Source organism: Lepidochelys kempii, chromosome 6 (assembly GCF_965140285.1).
Source record: "Lepidochelys kempii isolate rLepKem1 chromosome 6, rLepKem1.hap1, whole genome shotgun sequence".
NCBI classification, from domain to species: domain Eukaryota; kingdom Metazoa; phylum Chordata; order Testudines; family Cheloniidae; genus Lepidochelys; species Lepidochelys kempii.
The window spans coordinates 86,657,597-86,677,917 of NC_136385.1; the positions used below are offsets into that span (position 1 = coordinate 86,657,597).

The 20,321-nt window shown below is 41.5% G+C and overlaps 1 long non-coding RNA gene across 2 annotated transcripts; it reads right to left on the reverse strand.

The window, feature by feature from the left end:
* Positions 1–543: 543 nt before the first annotated feature.
* LOC140913882 (uncharacterized) lies at positions 544–20,120 on the reverse strand. 2 transcript variants are annotated; one of them, XR_012159685.2, is made up of 6 exons: positions 19,851–20,120; positions 18,601–18,831; positions 3,794–3,898; positions 3,139–3,197; positions 2,377–2,527; positions 544–777 (listed from the first exon to the last, which is right to left on the reverse strand). It is a non-coding gene; the product is annotated as an uncharacterized LOC140913882 (long non-coding RNA). The 2 variants fall into 2 exon arrangements; XR_012159686.2 differs by lacking the exon at positions 3,794–3,898.
* Positions 20,121–20,321: the final 201 nt, after the last annotated feature.

Genomic DNA, 20,321 nt, shown 5'->3' on the forward strand with positions numbered 1-20,321 from the left:
CGGGGTCAGCAGGCTAGCCTCCCAAAGTGGGAATTCACCCACCCAATTTCCCCTTCTAGTGAGAATTCAGAAAAATCACCAAACTCATGAGGATGGATTTGCACCCTCCAGGAAAATGATTCTTCCTTTTTTTCCTTCTCTCTGGGCTGCAAGATTCCATCCTAATCCTTGTTACTTCCCCAGTTCTCCAAACCCATAAAACACAAAAATAAATAGAGAGAAATGCCAACATTTCTTTCTCGTAGTGCCAACCTTCCTGTATAAGGCACCCATCGCTCCTTTACATATTAGAGTACTAAGTTTCCTTTATATTCCACACATTGTACGCCTGGCCTTGACCTGATCAGTTTCCACATTTTGAGAAACTTTTTCTAATGACATACCTGTGGCTTTCCGACTTTACTTACTATGAAGGTTGACTGAGGCCTTACATAATAAATAACTTTTTTTAAAGTATTATTATTATTATCATCCTCTATAGGAAACCAGTATAGGAGCTTAAATAACTTTTGTTACTTCCAAAGGTAATTAATGAGGTGATTTTAATATCAACAGCTCAGCACCAACATTTTCAAAGGCTGTTTATGTTACAAAGCAACAAAGCCATTTGTAACTTCTGCAGCTGACAGCTCCAAGATGGGCTCCATCCAGAAGAGATGTTTCCTCCAGTTAGGCCATTGTTTATCTTTTCCATGACGAAAGTAGGCCCTTTTGCTCAGAGCTGTATGCTGTATATTTCCAACATGGAGTGTTTTATGTCTACTGGTTCCAGAGAACCTAGAAAATAAACACAAGAATACTTTCCTATGGAGTTAACATGCATTTCTGCGGAATTAACTTCTGTACTTATAAAATGAGCTTCTACATGAAATATCTTTTCTGTAAATGCCCAGCACATTGTAGCATTCTCTTTCTAAACATGGAGAGATACTAAATGGCATAGCTGCTGTATAAACAGACTGTATATCAATGCAAGGAGAAGTTGATTACATTTAAATATGCTTTTGACAGCTACTATCCTAACAATTACACCACGTTGCACAGAGTTCAGGTCCTCTTCACAGTTTTGTTCCTCTAATAGTTTAAATTTCTATTTGGTGTAGGGTCAGACTGGTTTGGATAAAACAAGAACCCACCTGAAATGTCATTGCCTCAAACTTAAAACAAACAAAAAACTTTAAGGTTTGACTTTTTTAAAAAAAAAATTTATTACTACTATTAATTTTAATGTGCTTTTATACTTCCTGGTTTAAGTCAAGACCAGAAATAGAAGTGCTGAGATACCATGAGAAAAGCTGTTCTCATGAAATTTCCAGCTGGACTGGAAGCAGGAAGTACCAAAAATATTGTGAGAGTCTCTTCTTGCAAGTTAGTTTTCCAGACGTAAGAGGTTTGGACATTTCAGATAATAAGATCATCTGAATTTGGGGAGCTGATTTGAAAAGCTTACTGGTGCTTATCCAAATCAAATATCTGAGTTTTATTAAGTTATATTGTTCATTTCCACTATACCTTTGTGGTGAGATGAATTAGCTTGGGAGTTAGGTAGACAGCACTAGAACATAGTTATGTGTTGCTCCATAAGGGATCAATCTGCTCCTGTAGAGCACTTAAAGACATGATTCACTTTAGGAATATGAGTATCTAAAGTACAATGAAAGCTGTGTTATCCGGCCCTGTACCAACCGGAAAGCTCTACAAACCGGCATTTCTAACCTTCATAGAAAGTCCGGAGGCAAGGTTAGGTGGCTCTGTGCACTGCCTCCACCTGCATGCACCGCCCCTGCAGTTCCCTGCAGCCAATGGGAGCTGTAGAGCCAGTGCTTGGGGAGGAGTGGGAGCAGCACATAGAGCTGCCTGGCTGTGCCTCCGCCTAGGAACAGCAGGGACAGGTTGCCACTTGCTGGGAGCCACCTGAGGTGAGCACCCCCCAGATCCGGCACCCCAAAACTCCTCCCATGCCCCAACACTCCTGCCCCGAGCCCCCTCCCGCATCCAAACTTCCTCCCAGAGCCAGTGCCCCAACCCCCAGCCCTGCACCCCCTCCTGCACTCAAACTTCCTCTTAGTTAACCGGAATTTTTGACTTACCACACCCCTCATTCCCCCAACATGCTGGATTAAAAAGCTTTTACTGTACTTACAATATCTGAGTGTCTCACAGTCTCTTACCATGTTTATCTTCACAACTGCCCTGTGAGGTAGGGAAGTACTACTATTCCCATTCTACAAATGAAGAACTCAGAGGGGCTAACTAATTTACTCAAATCTATGGTGGAGCAGGGGAACTGAATCCCTGTGTCCCAATCCCAGGTTAGCTCCCTAACCACTGGACCATCCTACCTCTCAGCCATGCCAAGGAATTCAGACTACTCACGTGTGTAAAGTTAAGCACATACTTATGTGCTTTGCTGGATTGGAACCAGAGTGCTCAGCATCTTGCAGAACCAGGGCCTTAATGTCACTACTTGGAGTAATATCCTGTTGATTGTTAGAGGGTACCGGAATAAAACGACTCAGTTGTCACTCTGCCAAAATATTATATACTGTAATTAGGACAATGAGAATGGCAACTTTCCCACTTATTCCACCCTTTGCGTTTCTGCCTTACCTTGCTGAACATGTGCTGCTTTGATAAACAGGTTTTGTAGGTTTGAAAGTTATATTATTGCTGCTAATGGGGATGGACTCTAATATTCCAGGAAGGAAGTTTTACTAAAACACTCTCTGGACACTGAAAGTCAGTACATATTTCATATATTTCCTCTCTTTGATTACTGGGGATGCTACTGCAGGGAGGGGGTAATGGGCTCTGTCATGCATAAAATAGAAGTGGCAACAGTAAGGCAAAAAGAAAAGGAGGACTTGTGGCACCTTAGAGACTAACCAATTTATTTGAGCATGAGCTTTCGTGAGCTACAGCTCAGACATTTTGCCAATGTTCACAGAAGTGGGTGACTCTACTGACTTATATTATTGTTACTTTATGGGAACTTTCTCTGTGCCAGTACAAGAGATATGGCTAAGAACAGGACTCAAAACTAGTTAATGAAAAATTGCCCCTTGACCCAGAACTTTACCCGAACAAACACTTCAGAAATTTCCACAAATATTTGCTCAAATGAAAAGTTTTCTTTACCTTTGTTCATGATCCTTTCTGAATACTTCATCAAAGAAGTTTAGTGGCAAGAATACGAACTGAAATAACAAATATTAGATAATATTCATGGAAGGAGCTAGCGAACAGGAGCAGCTAACGGGAGCTTTGCAAGGGACTTCTCCAGGTGAAGGAGGAGCAATTATATGACCCTTGGGGTAAGTTTGTTGTCTAGTGTGCGTGTGTGTGTTTGTGTTTGTTATGGTATGCTTGCTATTGGACTGAAATATACCGTGTGGTCTGTTTGTTTGGGGGTTGCTGACCGTGTGGGTGCTGAGCCTAGCGGTCTTCTAGGCAAGGCTGAGAGCTTCTTAACAAGGCTTTGATCCCTAAGCCCTTTAGCACCCATCAACCCTTAACCAGGAGGCAAGGCTATTCAGGAAGACCAGGACTTTAAAAAGCCTGCTCCTAAAGGACCAGAGGAGCAGCTAACGGGAGTTTTGTGAGGGAGTTTACAGGGGCTACATCCACTTAACATTTCTTAAACTTCTTTAAACTTACGCTAAAAAACATCCCCTGATAAAAACAAAACAACAAAGGAACCAGCTACAGGAGTAAAAAGAGAATGCAGGCAGAAGTCCAGCAACAGAGTGGGGGCTACCCAGTTTATTGCACTCAATACAGCATGTATGATTACCTTCTCTGCGGGCAGGTGGCGTATGTGTGCATTCGGTGCAAAGAGCTCCTGGCTCTCAGTGTCTGCATACGAGCTTTGGAGGCCTGGGTGGCTGAGCTGGGGGAGCTAAGGGAGACAGGGAGGTACATAGATAAGATTTTTCGGGACTCAGTAGAATGGTCCCACCCCCAGTCTGACAGCCTCTGTGCTGTTGAGGAGGATGAAAGCCTCAGGGAAGGAGACCATCCAACTGGAGCAGAGGGAAATGATCCCATAGTTGGGACCCTCCTTCCAGATTATGTTGTGGTATCCTCACGCACTGAGGATCTCTCTCCAGGGGAGGGAACTCCAGTTATTAGGAAGAGACAGGTATTAGTAATGGGTGATTTGATCATTAGAAACCTAGATAGCTGGGTTTGTGATGATCAGGAGAACCTCATGGTGACTTGCCTGCCTGGTGTGAAGGTTGCAGATCTCTCGAGACATCTAACTAAGCTTATGTGTAGTGCTGGGGAGAACACAGTGGTCATGGTACATGCAGGTACCAATGACATAGGGTAGGATAGGAGAGAGGCCCTGGAGGCCAAATTTAGGCTGTTAGGTAAGAGATTGAAGTCCAGGACTTCCATGGTAGCATTCTCTGAAATGCTTCCAGTTCCACACACAGGGCCAATTAGACAGGCAGAACTGCAGGGTCTCAATGAGTGGATGAGACGATGGGGTAGGGAGGAGGGGTTTAGATTTATTAGGAACTGGGGAAACTTTTGGGAAAGGGGGATACAGGAAGGATGGGCTCCACCTAAACCAAAATGGCACTTAAAATTAAAAAGATCATAGAGCAGTTTCTAAACTAAGGGCTGGGGGAAAGCAGACAGGTGCAGAGGAGCATGTGGTTCGGACATCCCTTCGGGGAGGATCTAAAAATTGAGATTCCCTATGTCCTAATAAGGAGAGGATGGAAGATGATAAAATATAGGTAGGATCTGATGATAAACAGTCCAATGAAAAAAAGTCACATTCAATAACCTAATGTAATGGCAGGCAGCTAAAAAGTGACAATTTTTTAAAGTGCTTATATACCAATGCTAGAAGTCTAAATAATAAGATGGGTGAACTAGAGTGCCTCATACTAAATGAGGATATTGATATAATAGGCATCACAGAAACTTGGTGGAATGAGGATAATCAATGGGACACAGTAATACCAAGGTACAAAATATATCAGAAGGACAGAACAGGTCGTGCTAGTGTGGGAATGGCACTATATATGAAAGAAAGCGTAGAATCAAATGAAGTAAAAATCTTAAATGAACCAAACTGTACCACAGAATCTCTATGGATAGTAATTCCATGCTTGAATAATAAAAATATAACAGTAGGAATATGTTACAGACTACCTGACCAGGATGGTGATAGTGACTGTGAAATGCTCAGGGAGATTAGAGAGGCTATATCACCTCAGGAAGGGATGCAGAGATAAAGTTTCTTGACACCTTAAGTGACTCTTTCTTGGAGCAGCTAGTCCTGGAACCCACCAGAGGAGAGGCAATTCTTGATTTAGTCCTAAGTGGAGCACAGAATCAGGTCCAAGAGGTGAATATAGCTGGACCGCTTGGTAATAGTGACCGTAATATAATTAAATTTAACATCCCTGTGGTGGGTAAAATACCACACAGTGGCCCAACACTGTAGCATTTAATTTCAGAAAGAGGAACTACACAAAAATTAGGAGGTTAGTTAAACAGAAATTAAAGGCTACAGCACCAAAAGTAAAATCCCTACAAGCTGCATGGAAACTTTTAAAAGACACCATAATAGAGGCTCAACTTAAATGTGTACCCCAAAACATAGTAAGAGAACCAAAAAAGAGCCACCATGGCTAAACAACAAAGTAAAAGAAGCAGTGAAAGACAAAAAGGAATTCTTTAAAAAGTGGAAGTTAAATCCTAGTGAGGAAAATAGAAAGGAGCAAAAACTCTGGCAAATGGAACAGATGTGAGGAAACAGATTGACAGAGCGAGACAGTTACCCAGAAGTCACCTACTACAGGTCCAACAAGGAAAATAACAGAACACCACTGGCCATCACGTACAGCCCCCAACTAAAACCTCTCCAGCACATCATCAATGATCTGCAACCTCTCCTGGAAAACGATCCCTCACTCTCACAGATCTTGGGAGGCAGGCCAGTCCTCGCTTACAGACAGCCCCCCAACCTGAAGCAAATACTCACCAGCAACTACACACCACACCACAGAAAACACTAACCCAGGAACCAATCCCTGTAACAAACCTCGTTGCCTGTTCTGTCCCCATATCTACTCTGGTGACACCATCAGAGGACCCAACCACATCAGCCACACCATCAGAGGCTCATTCACCAGCACATCTACTAATGTGATATGTGCCAGCAATGCCCCTCTGCCATGTACATTGGCCAAACCAGACAGGCTCTATGTAAAAGAATAAATGGACACAAAATCAGACATCAGGAATGGTAATATACAAAAGCCAGTGGGAGAACACTTCAATCTCACTGGACATTCCATAACAGATTTAAAAGTAGCCATACTTCAACAAAAAAACTTCAAAAACAGACTTCAGAGAGAAACTGCAGAGCTACAATTCATTTGCAAATTTAAAACTATTAATTTGGGCTTGAATAGGGACTGGGAGAGGCTGGCTCACTACAAAAACAATTTTCCCTCTCTTGGTATTGACACCTCCTCATCAATTATTGGGAGTGGACCATCTACCCTGATTGAACTGGCTCTGTCAACACTTTGCATAATGACAGGTTTCAGAGTAACAGCCGTGTTAGTCTGTATTTGCAAAAAGAAAAGGAGTATTTGTGGCACCTTAGAGACTAACCAATTTATTTGAGCATAAGCTTTCGTGAGCTACAGCTCACTTCATCGGATGCATACTGTGGAAAGTTTAGAAGAGCTTTGTGTGTATATAAGATCTTCTAAACTTTCCACGGTATGCATCCGATGAAGTGAGCTGTAGCTCACGAAAGCTTATGCTCAAATAAATTGGTTAGTCTCTAAGGTGCCACAAGTATTTCTTTTCTTTCTGTCAACACTGGTTCTCCACTTGTAAGGTAACTCCCTTCTCTTCATGTGTCAGTATATTTATGCCTGCATCTGTAATTTTCACTCCATGCATCTGAAGAAGTGGGTTTTTTACCCACAAATGCTTATGCCCAAATAAATGTATTAGTCTTTAAGGTGCCACTGGACTCCTCATTGCTTTTGTGGATACAGACTAACACAGTTACCCCTCTGATACTCTGGAAAATGAAGTGTAAAAATATAATGAGGAAGGCCAAAAAAGAATTTGAAGAACAGCTAGCCAAAGACTCAAAAAGTAATAGCAAAAAAAATTTTAAGTACATCAGAAGCAGGAAGCCTGATAAACAACCAGTGGGGCCACTGGACGATCAAGATGATAAAGGAGCACTCAAGGACAATAAGGCCATTGCGGAGAAACTAAATTAATTCTTTGCACCGGTCTTCATGGTTGAGGAGGTGAGGGAGATTCCCAAACCTGAACCATTCCTTTTAGGTGACAAATCTGAGGAACTGTCCCAGATTGAGGTGTCATTAGAGGAGGGTTTGGAACAAATTGGTAAGTTAAATAGTAATAAGTCTCCAGGACCAGATGGCATTCACCCAAGAGTTCTGAAGGAACTCAAAAGTGAAATTGCAGGACTAACTGTTGTCTGTAACCTATCATTTAAACCAGCTTCTGTACCAAATGACTGGAGGATAGCTAATGTAATGCCAATTTTTAAAAAGGGCTCCAGAGGAGATCCTGGCAATTACAGACCGGTAAGCCCGACTTCAGTACCGGACAAACTGGTTGAAACTATGTATAGTAAAGAACGAAATTGTCAGACACATAGATGAACATAATTTGTTGGGGAATAGTCAATATGTTTTTTTGTAAAGGGAAATCATGCCTCACCAATCTACTAGAATTCTTTGAGGGGGTCAACAAGCATGTGGACAAGAGTGGATATAGTGTATTTAGATTTTCAGAAAGCCTTTGACTAGGTCCCTCACCAAAGGCTCTTAAGCAAAGTAAGCAGTCATGGGATAAGAAAGAAGGTTCTCTCATGGATTAGTAACTGGTTAAAAAATAGGAAACAAAGGGTAGGAATAAATGGTCAGTTTTCAGAATGGAGAGAGGTAAATAGAGGTGTCCCCAGGGGTCTGTACTGGGCCCAGTCCTATTTAACATATTCATAAAGGATCTGGAAAAAGGGGTAAACAGTCAGGTGGTAAAATTTGCAGATGATACAAAACTACTCAAGATAGTTAAGTCCCAGGCAGATTGCAAAAAGCTACAAAAGGATCTCTCAAAACTGGGTGACTGGGCAACAAAATGGCAGATGAAATTCGATGTCGATAAATGCAAAGTAATGCACATTGGAAAACATAATCCCAACTATACATATAAAATGTATATGTCTAAATTAGCTGTTACCACTCAAGAAAGAGATCTTGGAGTCATTGTAGATAGTTCTCTGAAAACATCCACTCAATGTGCAGCGGCAGTCAAAAAAGCGAACAGAATGCTGGGAATAATTAAGAAAGGGATAGATAATAAGACAGAAAATATCATATTGCCTCTATATAAATCCATGATACACCCACATCTTGAATACTGTGTGAAGATGTGATTGCCCCATTTCAAAAAAGATATATTGGACTTGGAAAAGGTTCAGAAAAGTGCAACAAAAAAGATTAGGGGTTGTAGAATGACTGCCGTATGTGGAGAGATTAATAAATCTGGGACTATCATATCTGGGATATGATAGAGATCAAGAAAATCATGACTGGTGTTTAGAAAGTAGATAAGGAAGTGTTGTTTACTCCTTCTCATAACACAAGAACTAGGGGTCACCAAATGAAATTAATAGGCAGCAGGTTTAAAACAAACAAAGGAAATATTTTTTCACACAATGCACAGTCAACCTGTGGAACTCATTTCCAGGGGATGTTGTGAAGGCCAAGATTATAGCAGGGTTCAAAAAAGAACTAGATACATTTATGGAGGATAGGTCCATCAATGGCTATTAACCAGGATGGACAGTGATGGTGTCCCTAGCCTCTGTTTGCCAGAAGCGGGGAATGAGCGACAGGGGATGAATCACTTGATGATTACCTGTACTGTTCATTCCCTCTGGAGCACCTGATATTGGCCACTGTCAGAAGACAGGATACTGGGCTAGATGGGCCTTTGGTCTGACCCAATATGGCCATTCTTATGTTCTGATGTTAAGGCAAATATTTGACTTATAAATGTGAGCGTTTGCAATAAAAACTATTTAAAAGATGTACACTCATCCATCAGGGCACAGAAACAAGAACATGTGAGTTATATGTCCAGCCAAACTGCTTGTGAACAAGCTACAAAACAATTATTTGCAAAACTTATTCAATAGATATTTTCAAAAAATACATTTGCAAAACATCAAATCTTACAGTTTGCCAACGAAAAACAAGCTAAATTCATTCAAAAATGTTTTCCTCTGAATTATTTGCTTAGTCTTATGCAGAAGTGTACAGAGAGCTACAGTCATTATTCACCAAGTCTAAGCATATTAGCCTAGTCTACCATGGCAAGGTTAACTTATTCCAGGGCCTACATATCCTGTCCTAGAAGTTAATATATTAACAGTGGCAGATAAGATGGTGACAAACAGAGTACATTATGACCTTTCATTTCAGATGTGGACCTTGCCACAGTTACTCATGCCTGATTACTTCCAAAGCGATTAGTGCAATGCACTCTCCTGAAGACCATTTGGAAACATCAGCTAATGCAGAATGTGACTGCCAAATTACTCAGCTTGGTCTCTGGCATGGAGCACATTACACCCATGCTCCATAACCTGCCTTGGCTTCCCCCTGCAAGTTTAGTTGACTCTGACATTGTCTCTTCTTGCCGTTTGACAGATGTGTTTCAATTAGAAAATGAGCAATTTACAGGTGGCTCTGTTGGATAGATCGGGAGTGGGATCCTATAGAATGATTCTCAAGCCAATGCACTCCCTTGTGGCTGGGTGCGGTGTAGCAGGCTCTCTTTCTTTGGCATCCTCCCCTGATAGTTGCTCTGGCCCTATGGCAGTCTGCTTTTTCTTGTGACTTGGATCTCCAGCCCTTTCCAAGGGCCTAGCATTAGGACTAGCCCTTCACCTTCAGTGTCCCCATGGTTTCTTTCCCAGAGTGAGGGAACTCTAACCCTCTTCCTTCTAGGCCTGGTTTGCCAACATTGTATTTCAAAAATATGGAACAGACTGCAATTGTCCTCATTCTTCACTGCCTCTGGGGACAAGTCTCTTCTCCTCACCCATACTTCCTGGGGGTTCTCTCTCTGCAGATCTGGGCGCTGCTTGCCAGATAGAGAGATGGCTTGGCCAAATTTGAGTAATGTTGGCAACTTGACCTGGTGGGTGGGGTCGCAATGTCACTCACATTTGGTCCAACCTCTGTCATACAAGATGGAGGGGTGGCCAGGACTGATGAGAGTGGCATTGTGGCCCCATCCACCAGGTCAAGTTGCCAACCAATAGCACTTTGCAAAGGGAAGTGCTGGAGCACCACTCCATCCTGGATTTCACGTGCCAGAGCAGCACTTCAGGCTACTTCAGGCCCAGCAGAACTGAAATATGGGATAAAAGGCATCCTGTACTGATTTATTATGGAACAGGCAATTTGTTATTTACATAAGGGACATCCCTTATAACATGGGGCTGTTGGTGACCTTATCTGGGTCCTTCTCCTGGACCTCCACTGTAGCTTTTACTTCCTTTCTGAAGAAGGCCCCACTCCTCCCAAGCTGGGTTTGATAACAAATCAAGCTTTACATAGATCCCAGCTGCAGCAGGGTGGGCTAACTGAGCTCTCAGACTACTGGTAACCCTCACCTCTGTAAAAAGAAAAGGAGTACTTGTGGCACCTTAGAGACTAACCAATTTATTTGAGCATAAGCTTTCGTGAGGTACAGCTCACTTCATCGGATACACAATCCATTGTCTACAGCCAAGCTCTGCGATACAACCGCATTTGCCCCAACCCTCAGACAGAGACAAACACCTACAAGATCTCTATCAAGCATTCTTACAACTACAATACCCACCTGCGGAAGTGAAGAAACAGATTGATAGATCCAGAAGAGTTCCCAGAAGTCACCTACTACAGGAAAGGCCTAACAAAGAAAATAACAGAACGCCACTAGCTGTCACCTTCAGCCCCCAACTAAAACCCCTCCAACTCATTATTAAGGATCTACAACCTATCCTGAAGGATGACCCAACACTCTCACAAATCTTGGGAGACAGGCCAGTCCTTGCCTACAGACAGCCCCCCAACCTGAAGCAAATACTCACCAGCAACCACATACCACACAACAGAACCACTAACCCAGGAACCTATCCTTGCAACAAAGCCCATTGCCCACTGTGCCCACATATCTATTCAGGGGACACCATCACATGGCCTAATCACATCAGCCACATTCACCTGCACATCTACCAATGTGATATATGCCATCATGTGCCAGCAACGCCCCTCTGCCATGTATATTGGTCAAACTGGACAGTCTCTACGTAAAAGAATAAATGGACACAAATCAGATGTCAAGAATTATAACATTCATAAACCAGTCGGAGAACACTTCAATCTCTCTGATCACGCGAATACAGACATGAAAGTTGCGATATTACAACAAAAAAACTTCAAGTCCAGACTCCAGTGAGAGACTACTGAATTGGAATTCATTTGCAAATTGGATACACTTAACTTAGGCTTGAATAGAGACTGGGAGTGGCTAAGTCATTATGCAAGGTAACCTATTTCCCCTTGTTTTTTCCTAACCCCCCCCTCCTCAGACGTTCTTGTTAAACCCTGGATTTGTGCTGGAAATGGCCCACCTTGATTATCATAAACATTGTAAGGAGAAGGGGAGTGCTTGTGGCACCTTGGAGACTGGCCAGTTTGTTTGAGCGTGGGCTTTTGTGGGCTACGGCTCACTTCATCGGATGCATCCGGTGAGGTGAGCTGTAGCTCACGGGAGCTTGTCCTCGAGTGGATTGGTTGGTCTCTGGGGTGCCAAAAGTGCTCCTTTTCTTTTTGTGAATACAGACTAACACAGCTGTTATTGTAAGGAGAGTGATCACTTTAGATAAGCTATTACCAGCAGGAGAGTGGGTTTGTGGGGGGGGGGGGGTGAGAAAACCTGGATTTGTGCTGGAAATGGCCCAACTTGATTATCATACACATTGTAAGGAGAGTGATCACTTTAGATAAGCTATTACCAGCAGGAGAGTGGGGTAGGGGGAGGTATTTTTTCATGCTTTGTGTGTATAAAAAGATCATCTACACTTTCCCACAGTATGCATCCGATGAAGTGAGCTGTAGCTCATGCATCCGATGAAGTGAGCTGTACCCCACGAAAGCTTATGCTCAAAGAAATTGGTTTGTCTCCAAGGTGCCACAAGTACTCCTTTTCTTTTTGCGAATACAGACTAACATGGCTGTTACTCTGAAACCTCACCTCTGTGGCGTTTATACCCCATCACAGACCCTCTTGAACAGGAGCAGAGTAGAGCTAAGGGGGAATAGGTATCAGATGGCTGCATTTGAAGAAGGTTGGGGGATGGGGCAGCATGTCTCCCATTTACAGTGGCTAGAGCTTATAGTCTTAGGAAGGCAGGGCCATGATGCCCAGCAGGGGACAGCTGTCACTTGCCATCTATAGCTTCCACATTCTACCTTGTAACAAGAACTTATGGCCAGACTGAAAATGTGCACTGAGAAAAGTAACAAACAACATTCCATGTCTTAAGTAGCTTGCTGCTTTCTGCCTCTTGACTTTTTTCCATGCATGGTTCCTGGCCAGAAGTGTATTTAGGGCAAGGAAAGCTCAGAAGAAGGAATTGACCTAGAATGGAAGTCAAATACCCCTATTTAATTTTACAGTTGTTGACACAACTTGTTACATGTGTTTTCTGCCAGAATAAATGAGATCACATTCATCTGATTTTCAAATTACCATATCTATTGTTTCAGAAATACAGGGTGTAAATAATTGCAGTGCAATCTCCTATGTCTGGACCTCTCTCATCCGGAACCGTTATCAGGATTAGCATAAATTATGGTGCCATTTAATAATGAAATCACTGAACTCTGATTGTGCCAACTATTTAAACCTGTAATTACTGCTCATTAAACATGGTTCATGTTATTTCCCTTTACAGATCCAAAGTTGCTGTCAAAAGTAAACCTGCAAAACTTCAGCAGAGAAGCAGCATGGAGAAAGTAACTTCTTCTATAATTGACCAGCTGAAGCGCATAGAAACATGGTGCCAGAAATTTCTTACCTATACATAATAAATACAAATTCCCACAGAAAGCTGTGAACATGAATACACTCTAGGAATAAGCTTCAGATGGTGTTTATGAAAGTACAGACTTTGAAAGGGGTAAGCCTCTCTGTAGGTAATAACCCTATATTATCAACATTGAAGACAGAGATGTTTACCTCTAGGGCTAATGGTTATTGTGTGCATGGTTGTATTTGACCAGGAAATTCTTGGAAGAAAACAATGGGACTTCATGGTGAATCATGTTTAAAATTTCAAACAACAACATGAATTTCAGCTGTAAAGTTTTGGTCCATGTGGCAGAAGTGTGCTCTCATGCAAGGCAGTCTCTGGACACTGTGTTACAGTCCCATCAAAATTGTATTGTATCTGCTATAAGAGCAAGAGGTTTCTACTGGTGGGGAAGGGAAGTCTCTTTACCATAACTCTGATTTGCATTAATTTACCCAATACAACTGTATTTGCACCCTAAGAAAGCACATCAGAGTAAGAGATGCTTTGGAAGCCATAATGAGCAAAAGTCTACCACCAGACCCATTCTAGCCCTTTTAAAACACAGCCACTAAGATGATCTTACTTCACTTAGAACAGGTTATCCTCCCTCCAACCCCTCCACTCACTCCCTGCCTTTAACAAACTCATGCTCCTGGTCTTCATCTTTAAGGTCTTTCACAACATTGTGTCTTCCTATCTATCCATTTGTGTCTGCTATATCACTCCTCTGCCCATTAAGTTGCTTTGCCTTCCCATTTGTTCCTGTCTTCCACACTATTTTCATGGTTTCTTCCATGCCACCTTTTATGCACAAAACACTCTCCCTGAACTGAGCCATGAGTGCAATGCCTTCTCCTTCAAATCCCTCTCAAGACCCACTTCTGTTATGACACCTATAAGAAGTTAGCCACCTAGCAATGACTAGAGACTAGGGAATTTGGGGGATAACTAGTGTTTATTTTTAAAACATTTTAATTATACATTTTATCCCTTTCCTGCACTTTTTTGTACATTGCTCATCTTCTTAGATTGTTAGGTGCACAGGACACAACCTACAAGCTATATGGGTAGACAGCATCTAGCACTTTGTGGGCATTACTCTAATACAATTAATAATCATTTGGATGACAGACTTCTAAATTCAATAAATTTAGTATATCTCCTCCTGACTTGGTGAGAGGGAGACATGTTGGCATATCTTCTCAGGGCTGGTTTTAGGGACGGGGGGATAGGCCGTCACCTTGGGCACCACATTAAAGGTGGCACAGGACAGAAGCAAAGAGGAAAGGACTAGCATAGTAATCTGTTACCTTCACAGATCCCTTTGTAAATAGTTTAAAGAGGGTAGTGGATTAGGATTAGTCTGTTTCCGTGCAGATCAAACAGTTCACAAGATGAGGGGGCTGCAAAGTGCTCTTCTATCCTAATACAGTTTATGACTACGGCTTGACTGTAGAGAGAGAGAGAATGACATGACAAGACAAAAGACAGGAAAAGGAGCAAACGGACAGATCAGAGGAACAAAAAGGAGAGAGAGAATAATTAAGAGCTGGCTAAACACAGAAACAAAGCTAGGGACTGGGGACAACACAGAAAAAGATGCATCCCAGAGTATCTAGAGGCAGCTTTCCCAACACCTCCTCTGAAGCACCATTACAGCTAGTGCAAAGGATTCACTGGCATATTTGGGAGCAACTGAGATGAGAAATACCAAATCCCAACTAGACCTATAGTGCCAATTCATCCTGCTCCTGAGACTGTGGCACATCTATGCATAATTTAAGGCCACTATTGATCATCTCGTTAGACTTCCTGCATAACACAGGAGGCCATACAGTTTAGGCAGTAATTCCTTCTGGAAGAGCTAGAGCATATCTTTTAGAAAGACATCCAATCTTGATTTAAAATTTTCAAGAGACAGAGAATCCACCACCTCCCTCTGTGAGTTCTTCCACTGGTTTGTTAGTGGCTTGATTTAAATCTTGTTTTCAGTATTGTGCATGTCCTACACGCACATAGCAGCTTCGATTCTCAGTTGCACCTCCTGTGTGGTGTAGCTTAGGAGCAGCAGCCTGGGCAGTGTGATCAGTAAAGCCACCTTTGTGCTCTTCCTATTTTGAGCCTGGATGGGGATATGCCCAGGTCCCAGCATAAATTAGAGGTGCCTTGGGGGAATAGGGGTGGATGTAGGGCTGCCTATTCCCTCTGAAGCTCAAGTGAAGATCTCTGTGGCTGGGGAATTTGCTCAGGTTGCAACCCTTTATGCCACCAGAGCAGCATAAAGGGGCCAGAATGTAGCCATGATTCAGGGCTAGAAAATCTAATCATTTGATGGGGGATTTAACTAGTTGGTTCCATTATGTACCAGTGTCTCCCTAACAGCTGAGAGGCACATCAAGCACTACTCTGAGATTGTCATTTGATAGAAATTAGCTGAACTAATAGAACTGCTGACCCTGCGTTCTGAGGGAAAAAACCATAATGTGTTCACCCACAATGTGTGTGTTCCTCTTCCTTTTACATCCCACTGGGTTCATCATTCAGGAGAAAAGATCTGCAACATTTCTGTTTCTAAAACAAAAAAGCTCTTTTGTGGGTAGGTTGGACAAACCCAGCAAAAGCTATTTTGTTGATAAATATTTATATGTAAAATAAACCAAAAAAAGGGAAAAACCAAATGAAGACACACCCCGCCCTGTGTAAAAACCTCAGAACAATCATCTCTACTGACAACTTTAACCCTCTGAAGCACAACATTTAATGGAAATGGCAACTTAACTTGGACTTAAGAGGTGTGATGCTCTGCCATAATACACTGCTAGCTTGAGTAGGCATAGCCAATGATTTAGTGCAAACGTGTTTTCAGAACTGCTAGTAAAACAAAAGCAGAGTGAAGATGTCCAGACAACAGATTTATAGAGATGGACAAACCAATAAAGAGTCTAGACAGCACTGAAGTGTGCACTTGTCTCTTCTTCTGCCCGCTGTCTGTGAATGATGTTGAGCCAAGGAAGTGGATTAAACCCTGGCAATCAATCAGTGACACACATTATTTACATATTTTCTTTTTTTATTATCTAATAATCTGCTCCAATTGTGTATATATAGCTAAGCCAGATCCTGTAACTTGGCTCTTCCTTCCAACTTTCTGACTACACCAGATCTTTAAGCCTTATTGTTTGCATTAGTGGAGGGTGGGGGGAATGTCAGTGGTATTGTTAGTTTTTAAAACTATCCCTTTCATTATTTGTCAAAATATTCTGCTGTTTGGCCTGTCCTTGTTCCTGACTGAACAGAATGATGGATATGTCAAATGAAAAAACCCTAATATTCTTTTCACAAAGATTCTTAAATTTTGTTACAACTTTTGACATCTTTAATTGTCTCCCAGTTTATGAAAGCAATTGGTTTCCTTTAAAACCTAACAAGATAAACTGAAATTCTGTTCGAGTCATTTTTATGCCTTTCCTCCTTGACAGAAGGATTTTTCTTTCCCAGTTGACTGCAAGGATTATATTTAGTGTTTTTACTCTGTTTTGTACAAATAGAAGTTGTGACGTGTTGTGACAAGAAGACAGACCTCATATTACCATATATTTATAATCTGCAGAAGAAAGGATAGTGTGTGAATAGGTTTATTAAAGCAGGCTATTAATGCATATGAAAGGAAAAGGCATCAACTAGTTCTACAATTATCTACTCACTACCCATTTGCTTACTCCACTGAACGTGTAGAGAAGTAATCAATCAGAGATGGGAGCTCAGGGGGAAAGGGAGAGTTTAGAATAGCAGCAGACTGTAAAATCATCCATTGGAGGACTAAAAGATTTATACAAGCTGGAAGAGCTATAAGAGCTCTGAAGTGACCAAGTCATTTCAATATGGATTAATTGTTGCACTTGGGTCTCTTTAGAAGGTTTTGTTAAATCTTTGATTGAGTCATCTTAGCAACTCGAAAAAGAGCTCTGCTAGTCCCACCGTCACAGAACCAGACTGATGGCCAGTAAAGCAGAACTGCACTAATACTAAGGACTGGTATTGTATTTTTGGTGTGTTTTAGCATGCAAGCACACCTAATCATGCTGACATCTCAGGCAAATTAATAGACAAAGTTCTAACCCAAACCTAAACAAATCATTCTTCATTCCCTAGTTAGAAAATCAGCTATCTTGGACTCTTCCAGGACTAGAAGCAAGTGGTAGCCCATTGCATTGCCCTGCAGTGTTGAGACAGATCATAAATCTGTCACTTGTCCAGGACGGAGTATTACCCATCATGGGCCTCAGACCAATGAACTTTTTGTATGGAGGTAGATCCTCATTTTGCGGGGAAAGGGAACATTTTTGTTACAAGCTAAGGTTTTTGTTTTGTTTTGGTCTATTTGATTATGGCTGTTTGCAGATTCTCAGAGGTTTGAAATAGAATAAATCTCAAGGGAGACATTAGTGGGTAGAGTAAAGATGAGGTAATCAAAGCTACATGCTAAGTACAATTTATCACAGCTAAATTACAGATATCATTACCACTTAAAGCATGTGATGTGTGTGAATTCATAGATATATACATATACATAGATGTGTATATGTATATATTTGATATTATATCACAGTCTGAGAGTTGTGTTTAAATATGACATGATGTAACGGTGCAAAAATAGGAGTCTAAATCCTGTTGCAGTTACATTTTCATAAAATATTTGTTGTTTCATAATCCTCAAACAACAATAGCCCTGGCAACTGATGGCCTGTTTCTAAAAAGTTAATCCAGTAATATGGTCCTATCCTAAAGAAAAAAAAACCTGGAAAACTTACACCATGAAGATTGGTTTTATAAATGAAACAGATTTTATAAATGAAACAGGCAGGATTCTTAGAAGTCATTTCTCACTACAGCAAGAGGGTAAGATCTTTGTGGTATTTCCACATGTAAATTTTGAGTCTTAGCCTCACAGAGAGATAAATGTGGTATCAGACTCTAAAGCATTACATATTCTCTCTGTCTCTGTCCCTTTCTCTCTGTATATATTAATTTTATAGATCTTTTTATTGTCTGAACTCTACTGGTTGCGTGAGAAGCAGAACAATAGGCCAACTGCTTCTATTTCACACATGCCACCTCTATAATTCAACAAAGAATAGTAAAAAAGATCTATAAACTTGTTATAAATCAGTGCCCTAAACTAAATTAACCATTGAAATAGATTATCATAAAAATAATGTCATAAAAAATATTCTTCACCTCTGTGGCTCAGGTGTGGGTGTGTGCACGTGTGCCAGCCGCAATGGCAGTTCTAGTGATGTGAGATGCTGGCTTGTGCTGCTACTGCTGTGGGGGCGAGAGGGAGGCAGGCAGGGCTGTGGGAAGGAGCTTTAATATCTCTACGTCTGGGAAAGTAACTCATAAACAGATCCACTAAAATATAATTACTCTCCATAACTCACCTTTAGTAGCAGTGAGTCATCTTCTCTTTCTTATTAGCAGTCAAGCACTAGTCTTTTGGGCTGTATCTCTGTGCCACTTGAAGAAATGAACGATTAAGCAGATTGGGTTGCTCTAATGGACGCTACGGTTTAAGCAATACACAGCTTGTGCAAGGTGTCTTTGGGTTCTACCCTGCATTGCTTATCCACTGGAGAGAAAGCTCCTCGTTTGCACATTTGTAAAATAAATTCCTAGAAATAAGCAAATATAAATATTATAAGAAGATATATAGAAAATGTAACATACAGAACAATCCTGAATTGGTAGGAGAGTGGGCTAAATGCCTAATAGGCCTTATCCATCTAATATCTTCCATTATTTCTAGAGGAGCAGGGAAGCAGCAGGACACTTAAAATACAGTACAGCTCCAGGGCTGCTCTAATTTACATTCTGACTGCAATGGCCCCCTAGTGGCTGTCGGCCAAGAATAGCTGAACTACCACATCCTTGGGCCACTCCCTCTCCTCTCTCCAGCATGCCCTCTACACCTCAAGCCAGTACTTTTAGAATCTAAATTTCATTTTAAAAGCATGGATTTTGACAAGGAGATTCATTCGGCATAGGTGAGCTGTGAAATCTTCCAGAAACTAAATTCAGCTGCTGAACTGTCAGGCCTGGGTGTCAATCATATGGCAAGAACTGAATCTTCTAATAGCTTTTTGCCTTTGGTAAAAAATGGAGATACAGAGAACCACCATGCATTGGCAGCCTGATCTGCATAAGATGGGCTAAAAACCTAACAATGATGTGGAATGCTGGCTTCTGCTGTTGCTGGTGGAGTGGAGGAAGCAATGTGAAAAATAGCCACCTCCGTATAGGGTGACCAGATGTCCTGATTTTATAGGGACAGTCCCGATTTTGGGGGCTTTTTCTTATATAGGCACCTATTACCCCCCCACACACCCTGTCCCGATTTTTTAACACTCACTATCTGATCACCCTACCTTCGTAGGAATGAAAAAAAAGAAATCCAGGGGGGAAACAGCACATAAGGAGCTAGCTGGATGGGAGGTGGCTGTCAGCTGTAACAATCAGAGACAAAAATAGCCATTTGAGGCCACAGCTGGTTGTGTTTCCCAGATTTAAAGGGCTAGTTTTGGAGGGTATGCTAGGAAAAAACCACTCAGGGTAAATCAAACGAAGGAGTTTAGTGCTGGTTAAGGAGTCAGAAAGTAAGGAGCATGCAGGGAAAGGGGTCTGAATTCCTTACTTATAGTGGGTGAGGACTCTGCGTGCATTACAACCTCACATTTCTAGAATCAGAGCCTGGAATGCTGTGTTTTTCTTTTGTTTTCATTTAGAACATCATGATGCTATAAGAAATATACAGATCCTTGTTGAATAAAGATTCCTTTGTGGTAAACCACATCTTCATCACAAAACAGCTGGGCATAACCCATTGTTAATGGGGTTGGGGATATATTAAACTGGGGTGGCAGGAAGCTGTAGCAGTTCTACAGAGGTTGTAACGTGCTTGGTGATACTATCAATAATAGAATTAATCGGGCAGTTTAAACTATACAGCAGTGATCTTTTGCATATATTGAAAAGCATTAAGACTCAAAGCATCCTCACTACTAGAGAAGGGGGACTGTATATTTTGCTTTTAAGTGTCTCAATCCAGTATATAAAATAAACTCACCTTTCAGGATAGATTAGTTGTTATGCCATTTCAAATAAG